Source organism: Bombina bombina, chromosome 7, assembly GCF_027579735.1.
Source record: "Bombina bombina isolate aBomBom1 chromosome 7, aBomBom1.pri, whole genome shotgun sequence".
Classification (NCBI taxonomy): domain Eukaryota; kingdom Metazoa; phylum Chordata; class Amphibia; order Anura; family Bombinatoridae; genus Bombina; species Bombina bombina.
The window spans coordinates 224276136-224297855 of NC_069505.1; the positions used below are offsets into that span (position 1 = coordinate 224276136).

At 39.0% G+C, this 21720-nt stretch overlaps 1 long non-coding RNA gene across 1 annotated transcript in view; it reads right to left on the reverse strand.

Annotated features, from left to right (window-relative positions):
• Positions 1–15263: 15263 nt before the first annotated feature.
• The window catches only part of LOC128635831 (uncharacterized), a 134579-nt gene continuing 128122 nt past the window's right edge, over positions 15264–21720 (reverse strand). Inside the window, exons 2-3 of the long non-coding RNA XR_008398596.1 lie at positions 16578–16641; positions 15264–15299 (exon numbers count right to left, since the gene is read on the reverse strand). This is a non-coding gene — a long non-coding RNA (uncharacterized LOC128635831). The remainder of the gene's footprint in view (positions 15300–16577; positions 16642–21720) is intronic.

Below are 21720 nucleotides of genomic sequence, written 5' to 3' on the forward strand. Positions count from 1 at the left end.
TTGAAGTTAGGTGTCGGCGATGTTAGGGAGGGCAGATTAGGGGTTAATACTATTTATTATAGGGTTAGTGAGGCGGATTAGGGGTTAATAACTTTATTATAGTAGCGCTCAGGTCTGGTCGGCAGATTAGGGGTTAATAAGTATAGGCAGGTGGAGGCGACGTTGTGGGGGGCAGATTAGGGGTTAATAAATATAATATAGGGGTCGGCGATGTTAGGGCAGCAGATTAGGGGTACATAGGGATAATGTAAGTAGCGGCGGTTTACGGAGCGGCAGATTAGGGGTTAATAATAATATGCAGGGGTCAGCGATAGCGGGGGCGGCAGATTAGGGGTTAATAAGTGTAAGGTTAGGGGTGTTTAGACTCGGGGTACATGTTAGAGTGTTAGGTGCAGACGTAGGAAGTGTTTCCGCATAGCAAACAATGGGGCTGCGTTAGGAGCTGAACGCGGCTTTTTTGCAGGTGTTAGGTTTTTTTTCAGCTCAAACAGCCCCATTGTTTCCTATGGGGGAATCGTGCACGAGCACGTTTTTGAGGCTGGCCGCGTCCGTAAGCAACTCTGGTATCGAGAGTTGAAGTTGCGTTAAATATGCTCTACGCTCCTTTTTTGGAGCCTAACGCAGCCTTTATGTGGACTCTCAATACCAGAGTTATTTTTATGGTGCGGCCAGAAAAAAGCCGGCGTTAGCTACGCGGGTCCTTACCAACAAAACTCTAAATCTAGCCGATAGGTTTTGAAATCAGATAAGAGCCATATACCCAATGAGTCTGCCTACAATATAGCCTTAAGCGTACACTAGCCATTTTTATTAGTATCCCATAGTGTTTGTCCTTACAACCTCTAATGGAAGTTTATTCCATGGGGCCGATTTATGAAAGTGCAAGCAGACATGATACAATGTAGTGTATCATGTCCGCTCGAACATCGATAAATGCAGACAGCATACGCTGTCGGCATTTATCATTGCACAAGAGGTTCTTGTGAACTGCTTATGCAATACTGCCCCCTGCAGATGTGTGGCCACTAGCAGGGGGTTTCAATCAGCCGGATCGTATAGGATCAGGTGAATTGATGTCTGCAGCCTCAGAGCAGGCAGACAAGTTATGTAGCAGCGATCTTTAGACCGATGCTTCATAACTGCTGTTTCTGTTGAGTCTGAAGGCTCGCGGAGAAACCGGGGTACCAAGCTCCATTAGGAGCTTGATAATTCGGCCCCTATGAATCAACTACCCTTTCTGTGAAGAAATGTTTCTGCAAATTACTCCTGAACCTACTACCCTTCAACTTGAGATCATGACCTCTTATTATACTTTAAAGTTTCTATCCTATCCCCTCTTTCCCTTCTCTCCTCCAGGCTATCCATATTTAAGCTTTTCCTGGTAAGTTGTAATTTTTAGACCATTACCATTTTAGTAACACTCCTTTGAACAGATTTTAATGTATTTATTTCCTTCTGGAGAAAATAATTGCAAACAATAGTCAAAATAATGCCTAATTAGTGATCTGTAAAGTAGCATACATACCTTACTCTGCTGCAATACTACAATACCTATACTAACAAGCATTATATTAGACTCACTCACTGTAATACTACATTGTTTACCAAATTTCATATAGTCGGCAATAGTCAGAAGTGTCATTGAGTCTGTAATTACCATTGGATTTTTCTTTCCTAAATGCTGAATTTTGCATTTTGTTGATATTAAACTTTTAATCTGAGTCAACTCTATTACACATTTTTTGTATTATCTGCAAACAGGCATGCTTTCACCCATAGAAATTTGCAGATATCACTGATAAATATGTTCAAGAAAACAGGCCCCCGAACTGACTCCCGAGGAACACCATTAATAACTGTTCATTCTGCTGAATGTACTCCATTTATAAAATGCACAGTGTACATCAATTTTCATATAACTGCATGCAATAGACACTACTATAAAGAAGAATATGCACAGATACTGATCTAAAAATCCTCTATAAAATATTTTAAAACCCTGTTTAGCACTGTTAATAAGGTTAGGCTGGGTCACCCAGTGAAAGGGGCTGGGGAAGCAAAAACTTAGATATGCAGTATAAGATTATTAGGTATTAGATTAATAATCTGATACTGCATATCTAAGTTTTTATATAACTGACCCTTTTGGGTCAATACCCTATCAGAATTCTCTTTGGTTTAACCCTCATATGGTTTATATACTAGCTGTATTCCCTGATTTAGAGGCATTTTGTGAGTATATTTAGAGCACACTGGGGGCTCTATCTATTACTATTTTTTTAGATCCTATAATCATCTATTTGGTCAGCATATAACTATATATTTAGTCTCTGTAGACGCCACTTTTTTCTTTTTGCCCTTAGTGCCTTTAGTGTACTTTAGGTCAGATATTTTGTAGCCTCTTGCATAGTACGGCCGCTTGAATAAAACTTTCCATAAGTCCAGTATTAGAGGCATTGAAAAGTGATATCACCTTACTATTATCCATTTTGGTGCATGTTCTTTGAAAAACATAATGTTCTAAATCAACACACTATTTGAATAACGGCAATCCATTATACAATTAGGAAACTGTACCTCTTATTAGAACAGGGCCGGGTTTCCCATTAGGCCCAGTAGGCATGTGCCTACAGGCGCATTGCAGTGAGGGCGCCTGCCTGTTGTCAGTGTATTTTTTCTGAGGGCATTCATTTTAGTAAGAATTGTGCTGCCAGCTGCTTACAGATTAGAGAGTTTCATTGGGAATATGTTACAGCAGTCCAGGAAGGAGAGAGGAACAAAGATTAAAACTAAACCCTCCCATTTTCGCCAGGCATGTTTACTGTTAAAGTTTCACTTTTATTTTATGTACTTCTGTTGCCTCCCTCACACAGCCAAGCTCCATGCTGATAACTGTGGTGCAGACACTTTTTGTTGAAGGAATGAAGGCTTCAGTACAGGTTAGGACTGTACAAGACTTCTAATGCTGCCTAGAATGACAAAATAACAAGCAGAGCACACTTTAACCCCTTGGCTACCAGAGAGGATTGCAGTGTATTCACTTGTTATGTGCTGTAGTGCATTTTGATAGCCAGGGGGTTAAATTCTGCTTCAGGATGTGTTTGTTCTATAAAGGCATTGGAGGTGAGGAAGTTATGTGGAATAAGCTGCTCTGCTCTTTATTACAAATGCCAATTGTGATTTACAGCCTTTAGGGCACTTTGACAACGATGTTTGTACACTGTAAGGCTGTCGCTATAAATGAAGAGCTTGATTACTAAAGGTTAACTAGCAAAATAACAATGTGCATGTGTGTAAACCCCTCACATGGCATATTTGTGTGTGTCTGTGTGTGTGTGTGTGTATATATATATATATATATATATATATATATATATATATGTGTGTGTGTGTATATACATATATATGTGGGTGTGTGTGTATATATATATATATATGTGTGTGTGTGTGTATATATATATATATATATATATATATATATATATATATATATATGTGTGTGTGTGTGTGTATATATATATATATATATATATATATATACACATCACGTTAAAAATTATTCATCTGCTATTTTATCTAGTGAGTGTGGTATGTTTGTGTTTCATGGTAAATTGAATTTTACCCCTGACTCGTGACTCCTAATTTTCTGGATTATTTACTATAGATCTATATACAAATACCACTCTCTAGGTCCTAAAACGTAGAGCTCCTGAATATTCTTACTGCCTTCTAATTTTAAACACATTTGTTGACCCCTGGATTACATATAATCTACACTCCATTTTTTCCTTTGAGAGCAACATCATATTATGTTTATATTACAGAACAAAATAAATTTAACATCTGTGTGTATTTGTACTAAAAATATCAGAGTTCACAAGATTTTTTTCATGTAGTGGAAAAAATACCTACATTTTATATTTTCTTCCACTGGCTGCAAAGGTTGTTGATGAGCTTGCATGCTGCTAGTTTTAATATTGCTATTGTTTACCCAAAACTGTTTTTAACTCCAACAAAACTCCAACCAAACGTTAAAATGATCGGAACAGCCAATAAAATGCGAGGTCAATCCTATTGGCGGATTGAACTTCAATCCTATTGGCTGATTGCATCAGCCAATAGGATTTTTCCTACCTTAATTCCGATTGGCTGATAGAATTCTATCAGCCAATCGGAATTCAAGGGACGCTATCTTGGATGACGTCATTTAAAGGAATCGTCATTCGTTGTTTAGTCGTCGGGATCGATGGATGCTCCGCGTCAGATGTCTTCAAGATGGAGCCACTCCTCGTTGGATAGAAGAAGATAGAAGATGCCGCCTGAAGCCTTCTGCTGGTCTGGATGTCCTCTTCTGCCCGGATAGGATGAAGACTTCTGCCGGTCTGGATGTCCTCTTCTGCCCGGATAGAATAAAGACTTCTGCCAGTCTGGAGGTCCACTTATGCCCGGCTGGGTGAAGACGTCTAAAGGTAGGGTGATCTTCAGGGGGTTAGTGTTAGTTTTTTTTAAGGGGGGTTTGGGTGGGTTTTAAAGTAGGATTGGGTATGTGGGTGGTGGGTTTTAATGTTGGGGGGGTATTGTATTTTTTTTTTACCGGTAAAAGAGCTGATTATTTTGGGGCAATGCCTCGCAAAAGGCCCTTTTAAGGGCTATTTGTAATTTAGTATAGGGTAGGGAATTTTATTATTTTGTGGGGATTTTTTATTTTATTAGGGGGCTTAGATTAGGTGTAATTAGTTTAAAATTCTTGTATTTTTTTCTGTAATTTAGTGGGGGGTTTTTGTACTTTAGTTAATTTTAGTTAATTTTATTTAATTGTAGGTAATTGTATTTAATTTATTTAATTTATTTAATTGTAGTATAGTGTTAGGTGTAATTGTAACTTTGGTTAGGATTTATTTTACAAGTAAATTTGTCTTTATTTTAACTAGGAAGTTATTAAATAGTTAATACCTATTTAATAACTATTGTACCTAGTTAAAATAAATACAAAGTTGCCTGTAAAATAAAATTAAACCTAAAATAGCTACAATGTAATTATTAGTTATATTGTAGCTATCTTGGGGTTTATTTTACAGGTAAGTATTTAGTTTTAAATAGGAATAATTTAGTTAATAATAGTAATTTTATTTAGATTTATTTAAATAATATTTAAGTTAGGGGGTTGTTAGGGTTAATAACTTTAATATAGTGGCGGCAGTGTAGGGGGGGCAGTATAGGGGTTAATAACTTTAATGTAGGTGGCGTCGGTGTAGGGGGGGCAGGATAGGGGTTAATAACTTTAATATAGGTGGCGGCGGGGTAGGGGGGGCAGGATAGGGGTTAATAACTTTAATGTAGGGGGCGGCAGGGTCCGAGAGCGGCGGTTTAGGGGTTAATACGTATAATGTAGGTGATGGCGGTGTAGGGGGGGCAGATTAGGGGTGTTTAGACTCGGGGTACATGTTAGGGTGTTAGGTGCAGACACTTCCCATAGGAATCAATGGGATATCGGACAGCAGCGAACATGAGCTTTCGCTGCTGTCAGACTCCCATTGATTCCTATGGGATCCGCCGCCTCCAGGGCCGGAATAGTGGTGAGCGTACCTGGTTCTTCTTTGATAACTTCCAAAAGTAGTCAGATTGTGCCGAACTTGCATTTGGAACATCTGGAGTGACATAAGCGAGTGAGTCTGGCGGATCGTATGTTACGTCACTAAATTTGACTTTTGCCGGTCTGTAGGGCTTGATAACTATGGCGAATCAGCCTCGCACACAAATACGCTGAGGAATTCCAACGTATTTGCGGGTGAAGGTTCGTGTTTGAGGGGTCAGACAAGCTGTTGTGTTTGCATACACTGTGGATGGAAAAACTCATAGGAGTGAGTAACAGTAAACTTAACTGTAAGTAAGTCAGTGTGTTTAATTTGCAAATTGATCTATCTGATGCAGAATTATTTGTCCAAAGGGCCATAAAGGGGGGGTGACTGAGGGGTACAAAATTTAACCCCAAGAAGCTGAAGAAGTCCTGTGGAGCCTCTGGCCCCTATTTATCAAGGTCTGGCGGACCTGATCCAACAGTGCGGATCAGGTTCGCCAGACCTCGCTGAATACGTCGAGCAATACGCTCGCCGTATTCAGCATTGCACCAGCAGCTCACAAGAGCTGCTGGTGCAACGCCACCCCCTGCAGACTCGTGGCCAATGGGCCACCATCAGGAGGGTGTCAATCAACCCGATCGTACTCGATCAGGTTGATTTCCAGCGATGTCTGTCCGCCTGCTCTGAGCAGGCGGACAGGTTATGGAGCAGCGGGGCATCAAGCTCCATTCTGAGCTTGATAGATAGGCCCCTCTGTCAATAAATACACAAAATAAATTACTAGAGATATCTGCAATACATTTCATAGGTGTATGTTCCATCCATTTTTGATAACGGTTGGTTTTAATTGTATGGCCATTTGAGTTAAGTGAATATTGATTTTTGGTGTAGCTTCCATTACAACAAATATTGCAATTGATGTATGTATTTGTGTATATCCATAAAAGGGAAAATGTACTTACCTTACGTTTTAATGTTTTACATCTAATATTTATTTTTAGTTGTCCTAAATAATAATTTAAAAAAAAAATCCTCTGTTTTTTTAACTTTTTTGGGGGAGCGGTTCAGGTTTTTGTTCCTACAGGCACCTGAGATGTAAATACGGCCCTGAACTTCCCTCTTCTTGCCTCAATAGGTGGTATACAATAATACTGAGACTTGGAACACTTTTTTGTCTGCTGGTTTGCACATATATCAAATATCTGGCTTTATTATTATTGTTTTTATTTTCAAAATAAAGCTTTATTGGCGAAATGTGAAAAATACAGGGCATTAATATGCTTACATTGCAAAGTCAGTTGTACAAAATTTCAAACACCTGTACAGTTAAGGTTTAATTATGTCATTTTGCAGATAGGAATTAGTTCAATTCAAACAGCATTAGAAAAAACTTCGTCAGATATCACAGAAACGTATACTGACTATATAACAATAACGTCTAACATCAGCTGCTTAGTGATACAAATTAGAAATACATAGAAGATATCAGAAAGAAGGATAATCATAATTTCTCGAGTACAGATCACATGGTATTTATCGGTTTTCAGCAGCTTACTCATATCACACTGCTGCCTATAATACAGTACTCCTAAAGAAAAAAAAGTAGATATCTAGAGAGGTAGAATAAGTGGGTAAGGGTTACAGGATGTAGAGATGAGGGAGGGAAGAAAAGGGGGGGGAAAAGAAAAAAAAAAAAAAAAAGAAAAAAAAAAAAAGGGGGGGGGAGGGGGAAGAAGGAGACTCTTCCCCTTTAGACTGTGTACCAGCTCAGACCATTGCGACACCTTGTTAGTTCATAATCCTCTTCCTTCCCAGATCATAAGCATCATCTCATGTGTACCTAGTTTTCCTATCTTAAGGTAGTGGTATCTTTCGAGTCTCAGCAGGTCTGCCACTTTAGCTCTCCACTCTTGAACACTGGGGGTGGTTTGTTTTTTCCAATACATGGGGATCAAGCTTTTTGCTCCATTGAGCATCACCAGAAGAAGCCTATACTTATCTTCCCTCGTGATCTTAGGTAGCTGATGATATAGTAAATAACTTGGGTTAGGAGGGATGATCACCTCGAGGACCCTGCTCATTTCGGCCATTATGTCATTCCAATAAGGTGTTAGTAGGGGACAGGTCCACCAAATATGTAGTAAGGTGCCATTTTCTCCGCATCCTCTCCAGCATCCCCCATTTGTGTGGGGGTATATGTGTTTTAGCCTTTGTGGGGTCAGATACCACCTGCTCATCAGTTTGTATTGTGTTTCTTGAACCCTAGCTGAAATTGAAGCTTTCTTTGTTTTGTCAAATATCTTGTTCCATTCCTTAGGTCCTATATCTAAGCCTAGTTCATTTTGCCAAGTCTGTGTGAAGCCGGGAAGGTAGTCTTCTCCGCCTTGCTGTAGTAATCTATAAATCTGAGAGATCAAATGAGAAGGGGGCGTGGTCATTGTGCACAGAGTTTCAAAGTAAGTTCTGCGTCTAGTCAGATCTGACTTAGCTTTATGAGTGGTGAAGTAGTGTAGAGTCTGTGTCACTGTGAACCATGAGGTAAATGCCTCTCTGTTCCACTCAATTAGTTCTTCTTGTGACTTCAATTTGTCCCGAGTGAGTATGTTATATATTGCTGCTTCGCTTAGACTATACGTCTTGTTCGGGAGATTGAGTCTGGGCAGAAATTCCATCTCAGAATTTTCATTGAGGGATGTAATCGGTGAGGGTAGCGTCGAGACATGATTGGCTTTTTTAAGTAGTTTATCCCAAATCGAGAACACCTCCTCGATCATTGGGTATAGACTGATCACTGGGGGTCTGTCATTAGCAGGGGTCCACGCGAGAGCTCCCACATTGCCCCTCTTTAGAATTACACCATCTATCTGTACCCATGCCTTTTGGGCCGAGTTGTGACACCACTCTACTAATCGCTGGAGGGATATAGCTGTGTGGTACATTCTTAAGTCTGGTATACCGAGTCCGCCTCTATTCCGCGGTAGGAAAGTAGTTTTCCTGTTGATTCTCGGTTTCAGATCTCTCCAAATATAGGACTCTAGAGCAGACTGTATCTGATGAATAATGTGTGATGCCATCGATAAAGGGATGGTTTGCATGACATATAGCACCCATGGTAACACATTCATCTTGACCACCCCTATGCGCCCCAGCCAAGAGATGGTTTTATTTCTCCAGGACGATAGGTCCTTAAGGATTTCGTCTCTGATGTTTTTATAGTTCAAATCCACTATCTCTTTTATGTTTGAAGTTAGATGAATACCAAGATATTTCAGTTTGCCCTGTGCTATTTTTATCGGGCATGAGCCTTCCAACGCCTGAAAATCAGGGTGTGGAATTGTAACGTTCATTATCTCTGATTTGGTGGGGTTCAAAAGGAAGTTTGATACGGTGCCAAAGAGTGTGAACTCTTCTAAGGCCGCCGTCAGGGATCCCTTCACATCCGATATCATAAGTAAGACATCATCTGCGTACATGGCGAGCTTATGTTCATCGCCTCCCACTGGAATACCGTGTACATCTGGATTTGCCCTGATCCTACTCGCTAAGACCTCAATTGTCAACGCGAATAAGAGGGGGGACAGGGGGCATCCCTGCCTAGTCCCGTTGCGAATTGTAAAGGCGCCAGAGAGCACTCCATTCACCCTAACTCTAGCGTTCGGGGAAGAGTACAGGGACATGATTCTGTTTATAAATTTGGAGCCCAGGCCGAATTTCTCTAAAGTGTGTCGCATAAACACCCAGCTGACCCGGTCAAATGCTTTTTCTGCGTCTGTAGAGACCAGGGCCAGCGGGGTTGTGGTGATGTGAGCATGTGTTATAATCTGGAGGACCTTAAGGGTATTATCCCTTGCCTCACGTTTTGGGATAAAGCCCACTTGGTCAGTAGAAATCAGCTGCGGTAGGTATTTATTGAGACGATTGGCTATAACTTTCGCCAGAATCTTGATATCTGAATTTAGTAATGAGATAGGGCGGAAGTTCTCTGGTTTATTGTCAGGTTTGTTGGGTTTAGGGATGACTGTGATATGCGCTTCGAGCATGGAATGGGGTAAAACCGGGGAGTCAGACAATTGATTAAAAAGATTCTGCAGTTCTGGTGCCAATATATCACCGAATGTTTTATAGTATTTGGTTCCAAATCCATCCGGGCCTGGGCTCTTCCCGGTTGCCAGATCTTTAATGGCTTGTTTAATTTCTGACAGCGTGAACGGAGACTCCAGCGCTTCAGAATCTTGTTCAGAAAGCTGAGGGATCTTTACCCCTTCTAGGTATTCCAGAATCTGTTGCGATTCTCGTGATCGGAGGAGGGGCTCGTCTCCCACATTAGGCATTCTCTGTATGTTATACAGGCCATCATAGTAGGATCCAAAGATCTCAGCGATTGACTTGCCGTCCTCTCTCGATTCCCCGTCTGGGTGTATCATACTATATACATAGTGTTTGGTTTTTTTCCTCGCTATTGCTCTGGCCAGTAAGCGTCCAGCTTTATCACCTTGTTCGTAAAACTGTTGCCTTAAAATTAAGGCCGCTTTTTGATAGTCTACTTGAAGGAACTTCATAAGTTCCGACCTCTCCTGGGCTAGCGTCTTGGTCAATGCGATATCAGTTGGCATTCTTTTATGTGCTTGTTCAGCTATTTCTACTGCATCAAGCAATCTGCGATATTTCTCTCTCCTTCCCCTGACTAGTCTAGCCTTTTGTTTGAGAAAGAGGCCTCTGATTGTACATTTATGAGCCTCCCAGATCACAGTGGTCTGGGAATCCGAATCTCTATGTATTTGGAAGTATTCTTTTAGAGCCCCTTCGACTTCCAGTTTAAATACTGGATCCTCCAGGAGAAGGTCATCCATCTTCCAAATGTAAGGTGTGGCCGGGACATTAGACCATAATACGGTACAAGTGACTGGGGCATGATCTGACCATGTAATGGGAAGTATGTTACTATTGGTGGAGAGTGTGAGTCCGATAGTGTCTGTTAACCAGTAATCTATTCTAGAGTATTTTCTGTGTGGATGGGAGTAGAATGAATAGTTCTTGGCTGTGGGGTGGTGTATTCGCCAAATGTCATGTAGTGCTGCATCCTTAATAGTAGTCAGTAATCGTTTAAGCGATTTATGGGGGACGCTGGAAAGTCCATCGGAGGTGTCGAGGGTTGGATCCAGGGAGATGTTTAAGTCCCCACCCAAGAATAGAATCCCAGATTGGACCTCAAGCATTTTGTGGATTACTTTCTGAAAGAAGACCTGCTGAGATTGGTTCGGGCAGTAAACGTTAACTAAAGTTAGAGGCCTGTTGTATAGTGAGCCTGTGAGAATCAAGTATCTACCTTCTGGGTCTCTGTATATTTGTGCAAGTTTGAAAGGTATGTCTGCACTAAAAAGGACACCTACCCCATTTTTTTTCTGGGGGCCTGAGGCAAAAAAGGCAAGTGGATATTGTCGGCTAAACCAGCGGGGTTCATGACCTATTGCAAAGTGTGTATCTTGGAGGTAGATGATGTTACCTCCCTGTCTATGTAAGTCTCTCATTACCATAGAGCGTTTAGCTGGGCTGTTCAGGCCTTTTGCATTTATAGAAATTAATTCTATGGGACGAGATACTATTCCTAAGCGCTGGTTCGTCATTTTTCCCTATTCTTTTCAGAAGGGGAGAGAGAAAAAAAAAAAAAAAAAAAAAGGGGGGGGGGTAGAGGAATAGGATAAGGGGGGAGGTAGAGAGAACAGAGGGGATAGAGGGAGAGTAAGAGAGAATAATAGATGAAAGTTAGAAGGATGAATACGTAAAATCTAATCTGATAGTGTAAAGAAACCAATCTGTTAAGAAAGAACAGATAACAACAATAAACAGTAAAAGCAGGGGTAGTGTTCCCCGCCTACTTACACTACATATATATTACTTAGAAAAGATAAACAACAGTAATAAGTGCATTTAGTGATAGCATTTTCACGACCTACCCACCATATCTCTATGTGTGCGCTCCTGTGTTGAATCTCTTATCGGATGTCAGGGGGGGACCTAACATAAAATCAGTAGTCTATGTGTTGAAGAGGTCCTTGTCTCTTCTAAACCTTGGTGATTTAGGTGATTGTTTTTAGGTGTTCTCTAAACTTGTGGTCAGCCATGTTGTTCTTGTCTAACTGTGCGTTTATTGTGTGCTTTCTACTTCGAGTAGGCAAAAGGCGTCTATTAAGATTGGTCGAGGGGTATCTGAATAAAGGGAGGCCCAATTTTTGTAGCACCTCTGCTCTCATCTGATTTGATTTAGGAGCACAATGGGATTATTATACTATGAAGTCATCTCCCTCTGCCCTAGTCTGTTAATTTAGGGAGCTAAGATACATTTTCCCCTTTACCAACAACTCCTAATAATTATTTAGGTAAGCATAATTGTTACTCCACATATTTAGAAAGAGACTTAGATTAAGGACTTCCTGTGATTGCTCTAGAAGGGTCTTACTGTAAAACCTATACTTTGTAACCCAATGTGTTTTCATTGACAGATTAATTTCTATAAGCCTCATGCTAGCTGGTGTGTTCCAATTAGGCTTTGAGTGCTGATCTGTCTGAGTCAAGTGTTCCGTGTTTCACTCAAACCTTGCTAATACACGGGGGTGATGTGATTGTAGTTCTAGACTCTAGTTTTGAAACGTGAGGCAGTGACAGGTAATAGATCAAACATGTGTAGATGCTACAAGACATTATTAGTACTAGAACCACATACATTTATCCAGTACAGCTATCAGTGCAATTCTTTGGATTGATCACATGGGTTGTGGTCAGTCTACTCTTGAGACAGACCCTAGCACCTCTGCTCCCCACTTGTTTGTCTTATGGACTTGATGTAATTATTAATATTAATATAATCCACTCTAATCTCTAGAACCATGAGCAACTAAATACAATTATCCATACATGTGCAGTTATAACAAAACATTCTAAATATAGGGAATACATGTATTCATCTATCATTATTACTAGTATAGTTCTAAAGATTGACCACATGGGCTATAATCAGTCAAGTCTTGAAGTAAATTAAGACACCATAAAATCATAACTTATCTGAGACGATTCTCAATGTCCAGGATATTGCAGCCCAGGTTCAGGACTGGTGCTAGGATAGGTAGGTCACAGCATAAAAATGTTAAAGAAAAAGAATGTTCCTTATAATCCTACTGCGGATTGCTACAAGCCACTGGGTTCTCCATCAGCTGGGCCCTCTGGGGCCACGGGAGCCTTCACAGGAAGTCTTATGTTAAGATCCAGTGCCTGGTTGAAGGAAGGGAGGTCAGCTGGGTTCTTGAGGACATGTGTGACATTATTTTTTGTGACCATGAGGCTGGTGGGAAATCCCCATCTGTATGGGATTCTATTAGCTTTCAGGACCGAGGTAACAAATCTGAGATCTCTCCTCTTTTGGAGAGTAGTTGGGCTTAGATCTGAGTACACTTGTAACTCCACGCCTCTAAATTCTATATGTTGCTTATTTCTAGCCAGTTTAAGCACTTCTTCTTTTTCTTTAAAGGATAGCAATTTTAAGATGATATCTCTAGGTGGAGCCCGACCAGGGGGTTTAGGGCGCAGCGCCCTATGCGCTCTTTCAATCTGGATCTCAGGGCCTACAATATCATTTCTAAGATATTTGACGAAGTCTTGGATATATTCCTGAATAGCAGGGGGCTCAATTGATTCTGGAACTCCTCGCAGTCTGAGGTTGTTCCTCCTACTGCGATTCTCAAGATCTTCAATTCTATCTAATAGCGTGTGTACAGTGCTCTCTTGTGCTTGTAAAAAGCTGGCTTGATGTTGTAGGTCAGAGTTGAGTGCCTCATGTTTTTCCTCTACTTGAGTTACTCTGCGGTCAACAGCTGAAATGTCTTGTTTAAGTTCATGAAACATAGATTTGAATTCCCTCATGGCCTCCTTTATGTCTGCTTTGGAAGAGAGAAGCTTTATATCCTCTTTAGTTACACAGTTTTGGTGGGTAGACATTGTTTCAGAGTTATGAATCTGTGCTGTTACTCCTTTCTGGTGTGTTTCAGGCCTCCCTAAGGGGGTTGCAGGATCATTTGCTATTAAAAAGTTGTCCATCACTGTAGTTTGGGAATTCTTAGGCAGTCTGGTTTGTCTTCTATTAGACATTACATAGGCACCCTCAAACTGAGCTTTATGCGTCTAGATTAATGAGACAGGCCCAGCAGTAGGTGAACACAAACAGGGATATCACTGTGAAGTAGCAGTGTTAAATTATATGCTGCCTGTGTGTTACTATGAGTGGTTGTATTTCTTTCTTCAGATCTAAGGCACTAGAGTTGTTGGGGAGATCTGTTGGATAGGCCCTATTTTGTGCTGTATATGGTTTATCAGATTTTCTAAGTGCGTGGTGCGCTTATCAATTTTGCGGCCTACTCGGGTGTGGCTACGACAGTTCCACTGTTCCCTTGTGATAAGCCTCCACCACAGGGACCATAAAAATAAATCCGGTAAGGGTATTAAAGTTCGGTACCTTATAAATAGGAGACAGTGGTCCTTTCTACTGCGTGGCCCTGCACAGAAGTCTGGCGGAGCAATCTTGCCTGGGCCCGTTCTGCTCTCAGACCATGGCTCTGTCACGTTTGTTGTTCGGGGTCACTGTGAAGGAGGCTGGTGTCCGGTGAGTGTGCCTTCTTAATCGTGGCTTGTATTTAGGCTCATTTAACTCCGCCGTTATATCCCACGCTGTATGTGTACAGCGCCTAGGCTCACCTCCGCCGAGGACAGCTCCGAGGTTGCGATAGTACCGTTCGGTTCCGGTGCTATACTGCTCCGTTCTTGATCCGTTGCTAAGTCGGTAAGGCTCAAAGCTGTGCAGGGGTGTCTGAGTGTATCCACTACCTCCGTGTATGCTCAGGCCCAGCAATGGCGGTGCCGCGATCGAGTGCGGCTAAGCAGTGTATTAAGTAGCCACAAAGTTGTTAAAGGTGTCTCCAATTAGAGAATAAGCATTAGGATGAAAGAAAATGCTAATTTCTGGTTAAGGTTATAAAATTTATGCACTTATTTTAGTGTAAGCTCGGCAGGGACATCAGAGCTTTTTTAGAAAGCAGCCATGTTCAGCTATGGCCAGGCTCCGCCCCCCTATTATTATTGTTTTATCAATTATTGCTTTATCATTTTTTGTTTTATCAACTAGCTGTTGAACACATTTTTAAAGTATATATAAGCTAAATTACTTTACTTGATTTGGTTGTATAGGGAGATGTCCCAGTTTTAATATTAATTTTCTATACACAATTTATATCCTTATTGTCTGTGAATAAATGTATGATTATATTCTATTGATTGCATCTTTTTTAATTTTTTATTTACGTTAAGGTATCTTAAGCTATTTTAAATACCTTAACATAAATTTTCTAATGCTTCTCCTCAAACCAACCGGTGGTTAGGAATTTACTGGATCCCGCCCTCTAGAGCACAACGACCAATCACAATGCAGCAGCATTATCCCAGACCTTCCTGTAGCCAATTACAGCGCGCTGGGCGCCTCTCCGAGTCAAAGCTGGTGCAGTATCTTCTTGTCTTGCCTCTTGAATCAGAGCTGTCACACGTTCTGTTGACAGTAGCACAAGATGACAGGTGTAATAGATTGGGAACAAATACGGCCGTCTGCTGACTCCACAGTCAAACATAGGGAAACCGATAGTGCACCTATACCTAGCTCCAAGATGACTGGAAGACAATGACCTGTAAGTAACAGAACATCTCGTAAAACAGTAGCAAGTAATGTCGTCTAGAAAAGCAATATGAAGAAGAGCTAAAATAACACAAAAATATAATGTATTCTAACTATTGTTTTGCGCATATATATTATATATATAAACACTCACACACGTATAATTATATATACTGTATATATATATATATATATATATATATACACATACATATATATACATATATATATATATATACACAATTATACACACAGTATATATATATATATATATATATATATATATATATATATATTTACAATACCCTGACCAAAATATTGTGGCCGAAAAACAGGCAAAATCTAGTGGGGGGGGAGGGGGCAGCAGCATTTTAAGTGCCTAGGGCAGTACAAAACATAAATACACCACTGCCTGGTTGACTACAATTCAATAGCAATAGCACCATTTACATATTTGAAAACATTTTGATTAAACCTGGGTAGAAATTATACGTAGACAGCGATGGCTTTGACAATCACTATCTTCATAATAATAATATCAAATGAATGAAACATAATTGTCTGTTTTTGATAATAATACTAGTTTGTGCTTTTCATAATTAATTTATACCAACTCATATCTATAAGAAACTTTAGGTTCTTATGCTTCAGTCTTTCTTATCACTTAGGAACACTGATAATAACTCTTCACTTAGTGGAGAAGTAAAGTTGTTATTATTAATGCTTCATAGGTTTCTGTAGCTTTGATTGAATGTGTTATGTCTTCCAAAATATGCCATTGCAGGAATCACTAAGTGCGCCTGCATTTATGTCACTTTGTGTCCCATCCTGTTGTCTTATTGCAAGAGAATTCATGACAGCAATAAACTTGGACTGACAAAAGAATTTCAGTTTAAGAAAGAAGAGTTAGCCATATTGCTACATTTTTCATCTTTCTGAAAAAGTTCCTCATAATTCAATATATCACAAGCTACATGGTACTTTCTGGAAAAGGCAAACTCAAAGCGGGAAAAAACACTCAGATGAAAACATTACATAAAAAAAATAAAAAAATAAGCTTGAGAAAAACGTAATTATCAAAATATGGTGCAATACTGTAATACAGTGTAAAAGTATATTTTATCACTTTTTAGGATTCTTTTCTACCATAATTATATTATCAGCTGAAAATTAAAACAAGATACAGAGTGATTTTTATCAAACCAAAAAATATATATAATTGAACACAAGCCTGTTTTCAGTTTAACCTGTTAAGAAATAGATTATTGATCAATTGGATTACAATTTACCTCATTCTGGTCCATGACAGTTGGGTTGCAAACATGTTGACTTCCATTTATGTGTGGTTCCCATCTATAATAATTGAAGCTGTTTTAATTAAAGTGAAAGTAAAGTCCAAATTAAACATTCATGATTCAGATAGGGCATGTAATTTTAAACAACTTTCTAATTTACTTTTATCATCAAATTTGCTTTGCTCTCTTGGTATTCTTAGTTGAAGGCTAAACCTAGGTAGGCTCATATGCTAATTTCAAAGCCCTTGAATGTAACCTCTTATGTGCATGCATTTGACAGTTTTCACAGCTAGAGGGGGTTAGTTCATATGTTTCATATAAATAACAATCACCTAGATTATGAGTTTTGCGCTGAACAGGGTGCGAAAATAACGGCAAAAGCCAATGGCTGATTTGATGTGCTCATGCACACTTTCCCCCATAGACATCAATGGGGAGAGAGTGTTAGAAAAAAAAACTAACATTTGAAATGTGGAATCGAGATCGCTGTAACGCAACCCCATTGCTGTCTATGGGGAAAGCGTGCACAAGCACATCAAATCAGCCATTGGCTTTTGTGCAGTATGGAGCTTAACGTACCATAACAAAAAAAGTTAAGTTTAAATCTAACACCCTAACATAAACCCCTAGTCTAAACACCCTTAATCTGCCGCTCCCCAACATCGCCGACATCTAAATAAACCTAATAACCCCTAAACCGCCGCCCCCACATCGCAAAATGCAAAATTAAACTATTAACCCCTAAACCTAACACCCCCTAACTTTAAATTAAAATTAAAATATAACTATCTTAAAATAAATAAAAACTTACCTGTGAAATAAAAAAAAAAAAAGTTTAAACTATAAATTAACCTAACATTTCTATTATAATAAAATAAAAAAAACTACCAATTAAAAAATCTAAATTACTTTTTTTTAAAAAAAATAACACTAAAAAAATAATAAACACTAAATTAAAAAAATTAAAAACACTATCGGCTAGATTTAGAGTTTTGTCGGTAACGACCCACGTAGCTAACGCTGGCTTTTTTTTCCCTGCACCTTTTAAATACCGCTGGTATTTAGAGTTCACAGAAGGGCTGCGTTAGGCTCCAAAAAGGGAGCGTAGAGGCATAATTTACCGCCACTGCAACTCTAAATACCAGCGGTGCTTACGGACGCGGCCAGCTTAAAAAACGTGCTCATGCACGATTACCCCATAGGAAACAATGGGGCAGTTTGAGCTGAAAAAAAACCTAACACCTGCAAAAAAGCAGCGTTCAGCTCCTAACGCAGCCCCATTGTTTCCTATGGGGAAACACTTCCTAAGTCTGCACCTAAAACCCTAACATGTACCCCGAGTCTAAACACCTCTAGCCTTACACTTATTAACCCCTAATCTGCCGCCCCCGCTATCGCTGACCCCTGCATATTATTATTAACCCCTAATCTGCCGCTCCGTACACCGCCGCCACCTACGTTATCCCTATGTACCCCTAATCTGCTGCCCCTAACAACGCCGACCCCTATATTATATTTATTAACCACTAATCTGCCCCCCTCAACGTCGCCGACACCTACCTACACTTATTAACCCCTAATCTGCTGACCGGAACTCGCCGCTACTATATTAAAGTTATTAACCCCTAATCCGCCTCACTCCCACCTCAATAACCCTATAATAAATAGTATTAACCCCTAATCTGCCCTCCCTAACATCACCGACACCTAACTTCAATTATTAACCCCTAATCTGCCGACCGGACCACACCGCTACTCTAATAAATGTATTAACCCCTAAAGCTAAGTCTAACCCTAACCCTAACACCCCCCTAAGTTAAATATAATTTTATTCTAACGAAATAAATTAACTCTTATTAAATAAATTATTCCTATTTAAAGCTAAATACTTACCTGTAAAATAAATCCTAATATAGCTACAATATAAATTATAATTATATTGTAGCTATTTTAGGATTAATATTTATTTTATAGGCAACTTTGTATTTATTTTAACCAGGTACAATAGCTATTAAATAGTTCATAACTATTTAATAGCTACCTAGTTAAAATAATTACAAAATTACCTGTAAAATAAATCCTAACCTAAGTTACAATTAAACCTAACACTACACTATCAATAAATTACTTAAATAAAATACCTACAATTATCTACAATTAAACCTAACACTACACTATCAATAAATTAATTAAATACAATACCTACAAATAAATACAATTAAATAAACTAAACTAAGTTACAAAAAATATATATTTTTTTGAAAACATTAGAAAAATACTAAACTAATTACACCTACTCTAAGCCCCCTAATAAAATAACAAAGCCCCCCAAAATAAAAAAATGCCCTACCCTTTTCTAAAATTAAAATAGAAAAGCTCTTTTACCTTACCATCCCTTAAAAGGGCCTTTTGCGGGGCATGTCCCAAAGAATTCAGCTCTTTTGCCTGGAAAAAAAAACATACAATACCCCCCCAACATTACAACCCACCACCCACATACCCCTAATCTAACCCAAACCCCCCTTAAATAAACCTAACACTAAGCCCCTGAAGATCTTCCTACCTTATCTTCACCACACCGGGTATCACCGATCGGTCCAGGCTCCGATGTCTTGATCCAAGCCCAAGCGGGGGCTGAAGATGTCCATCCTCCGGCTGAAGTCTTGATCCAAGCGGCGGCTGAAGAAGTCCATCTTCGGGCAGAAGTCTTCATCCTATCCGGGCAGAAGAGGATATCCGGACCAGTAGACATCTTCATCCAAGCGGCATCTTCTATGTTCTTCCATCCGATGACGAGCGGCTCCATCTTCAAGACCTCCGGCGCGGATCCATCCTCTTCTTCCGACGTCCTAAAACAGAATGAAGGTTCCTTTAAGGGACATCATCCAAGATGGCGTCCCTCGAATTCTGATTGGCTGATAGGATTCTATCAGCCAATCGGAATTAAGGTAGGAAAATTCTGATTGGCTGATGGAATCAGCCAATCAGATTCAAGTTCAATCCGATTGGCTGATCCAATCAGCCAATCAGACTGAGCTCGCATTCTTTTGGCTGTTCCGATCAGCCAATAGAATGTGAGCTCAATCTGAATGGCTGATCCAATCAGCCAATCGGATTGAACTTGAATCTGATTGGCTGATTCCATCAGCCAATCAGAATTTTCCTACCTTAATTCCGATTGGCTGATAGAATCCTATCCGCTAATCTGAATTCGAGGGACGCCATCTTGGATGACGTCCCTTAAAGGAACCTTCATTCGTCATCTAGTTGTCGGAAGAAGAGGATGGATCCGCGCCGGAGGTCTTGAAGATGGAGCCGCTCGTCGTTGGATGGAAGAAGATAGAAGATGCCGCTTGGATGAAGATGTTTGCCGGTCCGGATGTCCTCTTCTGCCCGGATAGGATGAAAACTTCTGCCCGATGATGGACTTCTTCAGCCGCCGCTTGGATCAAGACTTCAGCCGGAGGATGGACGTCTTCAGCCCCCGCTTGGGCTTGGATCAAGACATAGGAGCCTGGACGGATCGGTGATACCCGGGTGTTGAAGATAAGGTAGGGAAGATCTTCAGGAGCTTAGTGTTAGGTTTATTTAAGGGGGGTTTGGGTTAGATTAGGGGTATGTGGGTGGTGGGTTGTAATGTTGGGGGGGGTATTGTATGTTTTTTTTTTCCAGGCAAAAGAGCTGAATTCTTTGGGGCATGCCCGGCAAATGGCCCTTTTAAGGGCTGGTAAGGTAAAAGAGCTTTTCTATTTTTATTTTAGAATAGGGTAGGGCATTTTTTTATTTTGGGGGGCTTTGTAATTTTTTTAGGGGGCTTAGAGTAGGTGTAATTAGCTTAAAATTGTTGTAATATTTTTCTAATGTTTGTAAATATTTTTTTATTTTTTGTAACTTAGTTATTTTTTATTTTTTGTACTTTAGTTAGTTTATTTAATTGTATTTATTTGTAGGTATTGTATTTAATTAATTTATTGATAGTCTAGTGTTAGGTTTAATTGTAACTTAGGTTAGGATTTATTTTACAGGTAATTTTGTAATTATTTTAACTAGGTAACTATTAAATAGTTATGAACTATTTATTAGCTATTGAACCTGGTTAAAATAAATACAAAGTTGCCTTTAAAATAAATATTAATCCTAAAATAGCTACAATATAATTATAATTTATATTGTAGCTATATTAGAATTTATTTTACAGGTAAGTATTTAGCTTTAAATAGGAATAATTTATTTAATAAGATTTATTTTATTTCATTAGATTTAAATTATATTTAACTTAGTGGGTGTTATGGTTAGGGTTAAATTTAGCTTTAGGGGTTAATACATTTATTAGAGTAGCGGTGAGGTCCGGTCGGCAGATTAGGGGTTAATAATTGTAGGTAGGTGGAGGCGACGTTGGGGGCGGCAGATTAGGGGTTAATAAATATAATAAACAATTGTTAACCCCTAATCTGCCGATCGGACCTCACCGCTTCTCTAATAAATGTATTAACCCCTAAAGCTAAGTCTAACCCTAACCCTAACACCCCCCTAAGTTAAATATAATTGTATTCTAACGAAATAAATTAACTCTTATTAAATAAATTATTCCTATTTAAAGCTAAATACTTACCTGTAAAATAAATCCTAATATAGCTACAATATAAATTATAATTATATTGTAGCTATTTTAGGATTAATATTTATTTTACAGGCAACTTTATATTTATTTTAACCAGGTATAATAGCTATTAAATAGTTCATAACTATTTAATAGCTGCCTAGTTAAAATAATTAAAAAAATTACCTTTTTTTACAATTAAACCTAACACTACACTATCAATAAATTAATTAAATAAAATACCTACAATTATCTACAATTAAACCTAACACTACACTATAAATAAATTAATTAAATACAATACCTACAAATAAATACAATTAAATAAACTAAATAAAGTACAAAAAATAAAAAAGAACAAAGTTACAAAAAATAAAAAAATATTTATAAACATTAGAAAAATATTACAATTTTAAACTAATTACACCTACTCTAAGCCCCCTAATAAAATAACAAAGCCCCCAAAATAAAAAAATGCCCTACCCTATTCTAAAATTAAAATAGAAAAGCTCTTTTACCTTACCAGCCCTTAAAAGG